General features: G+C 38.9%; 1 long non-coding RNA gene across 1 annotated transcript; it reads right to left on the bottom strand.

Annotated features, from left to right (window-relative positions):
* Positions 1-4495: 4495 nt before the first annotated feature.
* LOC141083942 (uncharacterized) lies at positions 4496-5155 on the bottom strand. The gene is made up of 2 exons (XR_012230857.1): positions 5060-5155; positions 4496-4788 (listed from the first exon to the last, which is right to left on the bottom strand). It is a non-coding gene; the product is annotated as an uncharacterized lncRNA (long non-coding RNA).
* Between the last annotated feature and the right edge of the window lie 2356 nt (positions 5156-7511).

Raw genomic sequence — 7511 nt, 5'->3', positions numbered from 1 at the left:
TAGGTAGAGGTTATGCTAGCATTTATCTGAATCTCCTTCCTATATTATCCAGGCAGTGACAGCTCTGCTGCAGCTCCTGGGGTGACAGCACAATGGGACCGATACCTGGCAGTACCTGCAGTGTGAGGCTATGACGCTGCCAGCAGCCGCCGTGGAGTTTACACAAGTGCATGTATCATTGGGTAAATATGAAGAGGCTGTCACAGGGAATCCAGAAAGTTAACCATTTTCAGAAAGCTCTTCGGATGATTGTCAGGTTAATCTGCAGCCCTCCCGAGCTGGTGATAATACAGGGGGTAAGGAGACTGCAAACAGCCCGCACAGCTCCACGGGTCATAGGGAGAACCTGGCAAAATGCAAATGCGGAGCCTGATCGATCCGTGATATTCATTGTACACAGGCTGGAGCGAAATCCATCTATAGTCAGTGATTTACCAAGGTAAACACAGGAAATGACCACACAGGAGAAGAAGGAGATCACTACTAGCCCAAACTCAACTAATCCACGGGCCAGGACTATACTATACAGGGGGAAAAGAATATTCACTGCATCCCATCTACTTATGTGAATAGTGACTGCTGGACAATGCTCAGCGTCCACAAAGGGGGCGAAAATAGTGCATTCATCTCACTGTAAAGGCACTACTACTATCAGCACACATCTAGCGACACACACACACACATAATAGCCCATCAGGCTATGTGCCCATGCAGCAACGTTTCGGTCCGATAGGTGCAGACCTTTCACAAGAAAGCCTGAGAAAGGTCCGCACCTACTGGACAAAACGTTGCTGCATGGGCACATAGCCTGATGGGCTAATAAATAGCACTTTATTGAAACTTATATGGTGTGCTGCTTTCATCTGTGAAGGACTATTTGGAGGTTTGGTATATCTTTTTCAATCTTTATATATATATATATATATATATATATATATATATATATATATATATATACATACATACATACAAACACACAGACACATATATATATATAGTCAAATAAGCATATGTTTGTAGATCTTTCTTCCTTTTTTGTGTATGGTTTTCTGGGAAGCCTATATGAATGTATTCTGTTATAATAGTAAAGCATATTCTCCAGGCAGGTGGCAGCTACTTTTGTTTTTCTCCTACATACATACACATTTTATACCTAAATGTACACAGGACACATTTCAGATAGAATCAGAGGCCATTCACACGGTCACAATTAATTTCATTGGGGTGGAGAGAAAAATCAATGGGGAAATGAGATTTCTTCCCTTTTTAAGGTTCTGCGATTTAATGGAGGAGACTTATTTTCCTTTTTTATGAAATGAGATAACATATAGTTCTGTTTTAGTATTGCAGCTTATGTTTTTTATTTTGCAAAAACAAATTTCTAGGAAAAGATTCTTTTGTAATGATTAATATTGCAAATCGAACTTTATGTGAAGTGGACTAGAGGGAACTAAACTTCTATCTATCTATCTATCTATCTATCTATCTATCTATCTATCTATCTATCTATTATCTATCTTTCTCTCTATCTTTCTCATATCTATCTATCTATCAATCACCCATTTATCTATATCTCTTTTTATCTATGTCAATGAGTTTATCTTTTTCTTATGAACAGAAGAGTGGGGACCTGAGTTACCTGTGACAAAGCTTACCCTTCTGATAACTCTAGTTTATAGGTAATTCTTATTGCCTGCCATCATTCATATGGCAGCAGTTCTTCCTTGCCAGCTGGGCAATACATCTCTGGGATTAGCAGAATCTTAATTGACCTTAACATAACATAACTAAATTACATAATGCCCACACTGATTCGTCTTAACACTTTCAGACCCCAAACACTGTTTTCCTTCCCTCTTCCATTCAACAACAGATCTGCATATTGATTTCTCATATTAACCAATTAAATAAGTGAAATGAAGTCAATTACATGGATCCCTCAATGCCCCACTATTTAATTGAAACCTTAGTCACTAGTATTTTTTTGGCACAATATATAAATATATATTTTTTGCACAATCATTTCTCAGGTGTTCGCTATAACAGATCTGGAAAAGAATTATTGGTGCAAAATAACGATATACATAAAATAATTAAACATAACAATGATAATATTAATAACACTAATATTGACAAAAAGAAGAATAATGCTAATATCAATAATAATATAAATGTAACTTGGGACACAGGCTTGTAACTGAAGCATAAGTAACTTGTGTTGCATAAAGGAGACTTCGTCTGTACGTTAGGTATTTATTTATTTGAATAAAACATCCTTTGAAATGAAATTTACGATTTAAAATTTGACTGTAAGGAGCAACCTTTACACTCTTTGTGTGGAAACCTAAAAATATGCGTATTAGGAAACAAAGAAATGTATAGGGCTTATGATCCCTACACTACATAGATTAGAAGCACCCGACTTCTCCTATGTTTGTCACCCTAAAGGTAGGGAACAAGTGCAGAACAATCGTCACTTTCCTACTGATCAAATATTATATATGAGCAGAAGAGCAGGTGCCGTCCTGTGTTCCGCTCAGCAGCGACAGACAGGATCTCCTCCTCCAAATAACTACTGAACAGAGGAAATATGGATCTACAGATAGATAGAGATCGGTTGATAGTTGGTAGGATACATTAGATAGATAGATAAATATGAGATAGATATATATATGGATAGATAAATATGAGATCTATAGATATATGGATAGATAGATATATGGATAGATAGATAAATATGAGATCTATAGATATATGGATAGATAGATATATGAAGGATGGATAAATAAATAGACAGATATTGGTCAGATCTGAAATGTATATGTAAAATAAGGGTCATAAAAACCTTCTATCCTGTTCTTTTGTTTGTTTATGCACAGCACCTATAATACAGTACAGAACCTTTGTATCTAGAGTGCTGCAGCACTAGAGACTCAGATGGAAATGGGTAAATATCTGCTCGATATATATATAGGTATAGATGGATAGATATAGACAGATGCAATACATATACAGTATAAGCTAGCTGAAATGACGTATGATCGGTGTTCTTGTCCATCCTGTACAGATTACAGCCGTAATGCTTCCTCACAAAGTAATCTGCATTAATAATCTCATATTTCACTGGAAATTCGCCAGCCACATGGGCCTCTATAGAAGCAACGTAATGAATGCTACATTGTAATGTGCTAGCTTCCAATATAAAATGCACTGACAGCCTGATAACCCTGCTGCACTGTGTATATAGCTTGTATGGATTGCAAAATGCCAAACGACTGCACAGATCAAAGTATGGAGCCAGGACTGCTCTGCACAAATGTCCTTTTACTTTCTCTTTATCTACAGAGAGATTCTAGAAATATCTCCCTTGAAGACAGACAGATACATAAAAGGCACTGACATACAGATAGATTATAGATAGATAGGAACAAAGATAGATAATAGATAGATACATATATAGACAGACAGACAGATAGATATATAGATAGATAGATAGATAAGATAGATAGGAAAATACATACATAGACAGACAAACAGACAGACAGACAGATAGATAGATAGATAGATAGATAGATAGATACATAGACAGACAAACAGTCAAACAGACAGACAGATAGATAGATAGATAGATAGATAGATAAGATAGATAGGAAAATAGATACATAGACAGACAAACAGACAGACAGATAGGTAGATAGATATAGGTATAGATGATAGGAGATAGATAGATAGATAGATAAAGAGATAGATAGATAAAGAGATAGATAGATAAATACACATATAGACAGACAGATAGACATATAAAGAGATAGACAGGAAAATAGATACATAGATAGAAAGACATATAGATGATAGATAATAGATGAGATAGATGAATGAGATATATAGATGAATAGATTGATCGATGACAGATATATTGATAATTGATGAGACAGATAGACACATACATAGATACATAGATAGCTGCCTATAATATTCTGTATACCAGGAACACTGTCTGCCTGTGTACAGAAAAGCCATCAGGTAAAGTATACACAGTGTATACAGTGACACATCCACTCACAGGCACAGAACATGTCCTACACACGGTGCAGCAATTGGCCAGGCAGAGCAGAGGGCCCCCCACCCCCAGGCAGCACAGGACTCAGCAGTGTAGAGGTGCTGCTTTGTGACGCTGCAGAGCAGTAAACCTTGTTTGCATGCCCACTACCCTCAGCTGTCGCCCAATGTCAGCCTCCCCAGCCTCTCCTCTGCCTGCAGCCCTCGGTCCCCCCAGGTGCGGCTTTATTCCCAGAGCCTCCTCTCTGCAGTGAGATCTGCTGCTTACCCCTGTGATCCGCAGCACATTAGCAGATTTCATGGCAAGTTGCCTCTTTGACATCCCAGGCAGGTTTACATCCTAGATTTGCCCCTAGGAACAAAAAAAAAATCTATCTGCATACTTTCCTATGAGAAACACTGGAGATGGTCCGATCCTGTAATAGCAAAACATGAAGGAGATGGAGATTCACTTTATTCAGGGCAAAAATAAAAACCTATGAGACAAGAATCGGCTCTCCTGGGCCAGGCTGCGGCAGGGCAGGCAGGGTCACCCCAGCGGTGCAGGATCCATTCCCGGAGGAGGTGCCGCAGCAGCGGCGGCAGCAGCAGCGCTGGCTCCATCCTGGCTCCGGCAGTGATCAGCCCGCATCCAGTGAGATCATTGCTGTTATTGGGGAGCCGGGGCTCGGCATGGCGGAGCTGTGCCTGGCTGCTGCCTCCTGCATGTGGATCGCTGGCTGCCTGGGTCTGGAAGGCAATGAGAGAGAATCAGTATGCAAATTGCTTCAGTTACAATCGAAAGGTTCGATCTGGAGTGGCTGCGGAAGCTGCTGTCAGCCCTGTGCGTTCAGCTGGGCCTTGTGGCCCCGACCAGAGCCCAGGCTCTAATTAAAAGCGCCAGGCTCTGGATGCTGCTCATCATTAGCTGGGTGTGGAGAGATGACATTACACGGTATTTATTAGGCAGCAGGTGTTAGTGCTGCGCGAATCAAACATTTATAAATGGTTAAATGCTTACACTGAAATAAGTTGATTAGGTTTTGCTGCCTCAGTCCTCCCTTCATGCAATATGGGCTCCGGATCAATATGCTTTTACTGTAACACCAGTGATTGCAGGAATCACAGCTCTTATTCTTTTAAAGGGACAGGAAGCTTTTCCCTGACAATTTGCACAGCTGACAGGTCTGGGGGAGAACTTCCCAAAACAGCATCTCCAGGGCTGGGTCATTAAAAAGCATCCCAAGGCATTCCTAATGCAGGGGGAGCAAAGCTGGGAGGGAAAATGATATTTATCATGGCAGATTCTTCTCTCTCTATTTGTCTCATATCTATCTATCTATCTATCTATCTATCTATCTATCTATCTATCTATCTATCTATCTATCTAATATCTTTCTCATATCTATTTGTCTATCTCATATCTATCTATCTATCTCATATCTATCTATCTATCTATCTATCTATCTATCTATCTCATATCTATCTATCTCATATCTATCTATCTATCTATCTATCTATCTCATATCTATCTGTCTATCTGTCTATCTCATATCTATCTATCTATCTATCTATCTATCTAATATCTATCTATTTATCTATATCTATCTATCTATCTATCTATCCACCTGTATGTTTATTATTAATAGGGGCTATGTAATATAAAGACAAAAGTCTATTACACATCACAAGAAATATATAATATTACAAAGAGTCCAAACACGGTAGTATACTATGTAGTAATATAGATAATCTATAATACTTATATTGCATTTTATACATCTTGTATCTGGTATAGTCCTAAGTTTATTATATAATATTACATACTATACTGTATGATTATACTACACAATATATACATCATACACTCCAATTCACTAAAGATGTAGTACAGCACACAATATAGGCTACACATAATATACACTGTGTAGACTACAATATATTTATTAGACTAGGGTAAATAATAAAGTATACTCAATATTTGAAATACTCTATAATGCACAATACACACAACAGACACAGCCTTGTGCAATGTATACATTTGATACTATACGTGGTGTATACTACATTATATAATATATAAATAACGTATTGAGGGTAAAGGGATGTGTCCTTTCAATGAAGCCCATTTCAAGGTGATATTTCTTGGACTCTAATTTTCTGTATGTGCCACTAACATGTCTCTGTTAATTAGTCATATCCATCAAAATCACCTGTATATTGTCTCCAGCAATCACTCTATTCCTCCATTAAAAGCAACACAATGGGCTAGGAATGGGATTGATAATGCAGTGACCTTTAGGATCTTCTGTTATATATGCTGACTGACCCCTGGCTGTGACATTTACTAGCCTCATTCTCAAGCCCTTGGTGTCCACACGCAGAGGTAGCGTCCCCCAACAATGTGCTCCTTAATATTACAGACACAGACACAGCACCAATCAGGGGTGAACATGCTGCTACCTCTGTCCTGCAAACATTCCAGCAAAAAAACACATTTCCTCCACTAATTACTGAAAATTAATATTTGCTTGCATTAATCTTATACATGGAGCTATATGCACATGTATCTATCTCATATCTATCTATCTATCTATCTATCTATCTATCTATCTATCTCATATCTATCTATCTATCTATCTATCTATCTATCTATCTATCTATCTTTTTCTCTGTGATATATATATAAGACACATAGTTCATATACAGGGACCGCAGCCTATTTATAGGGAGTCATGAACTCCATCAGCAAGGTGTTTAGTCTTCCTTGAAAATGAACAAACCATAGAGCTGTAGGAACATCTATGGCCCCTGGTGATGGTAACAATGCGATTTCTCATCTAGTCCTGGCTATATGTTTAGATCATCATAACTCTAGGGCAATGCTGAGGATACTGATTCTATGAAAAAGGCACTGGGAGTGATATAAAGCCGCACCCTAAGTACAAGGCCTAGACCAGGGTCATTTCAAGGAAACCTAATATAAAAGGGTCAACATCCCTCAGCCCAAATATACATTGTGATCATGCTCTTTGGAGAAACAAATACTGATCTGGTGTCTTTGCTACAGGCAAGTGGCACTTTAGGGGCTTCTGGCTCTCTAAGCTGACCATCTGTCATTCAATTAAGGTTTCAAGGCAGCTGATAGGGGAGCAGAGGGTCAGCGACCCCAGGACAAAACGTCCTGCTGCCTCCAAAAAGAGAAGAGCAAATGTTAAATGTTCTACACTACCATGGACTTGTCGCAGGGAGAGGGTTTGGCTGCAGCTAAGCACATCTTACAAGAGACCAACAGGGGCATCAGTCATTAGCACTCAGGATCCCTCCTAGGAGCAGTCACCACTCTGCAAGTGCATGATGAGGATTAAATCCATTATGTGTGCTTTCCAAACAGGGTGATGGCAATTAGAAGCATGCACACATTTACAGTGTCCTCTGTGGAATGGAAATGCATCATTCTCCTACCCATTGCA

The sequence above is a fragment of the Dendrobates tinctorius genome, unplaced genomic scaffold, assembly GCF_039654945.1.
Source record: "Dendrobates tinctorius isolate UK_male_01 unplaced genomic scaffold, ASM3965494v1 ptg000022l, whole genome shotgun sequence".
Lineage (NCBI taxonomy): Eukaryota > Metazoa > Chordata > Amphibia > Anura > Dendrobatidae > Dendrobates > Dendrobates tinctorius.
The sequence above is the reverse complement of the archived record's forward strand: the minus strand, read 5'-3'. Positions and strand labels throughout refer to the sequence as shown.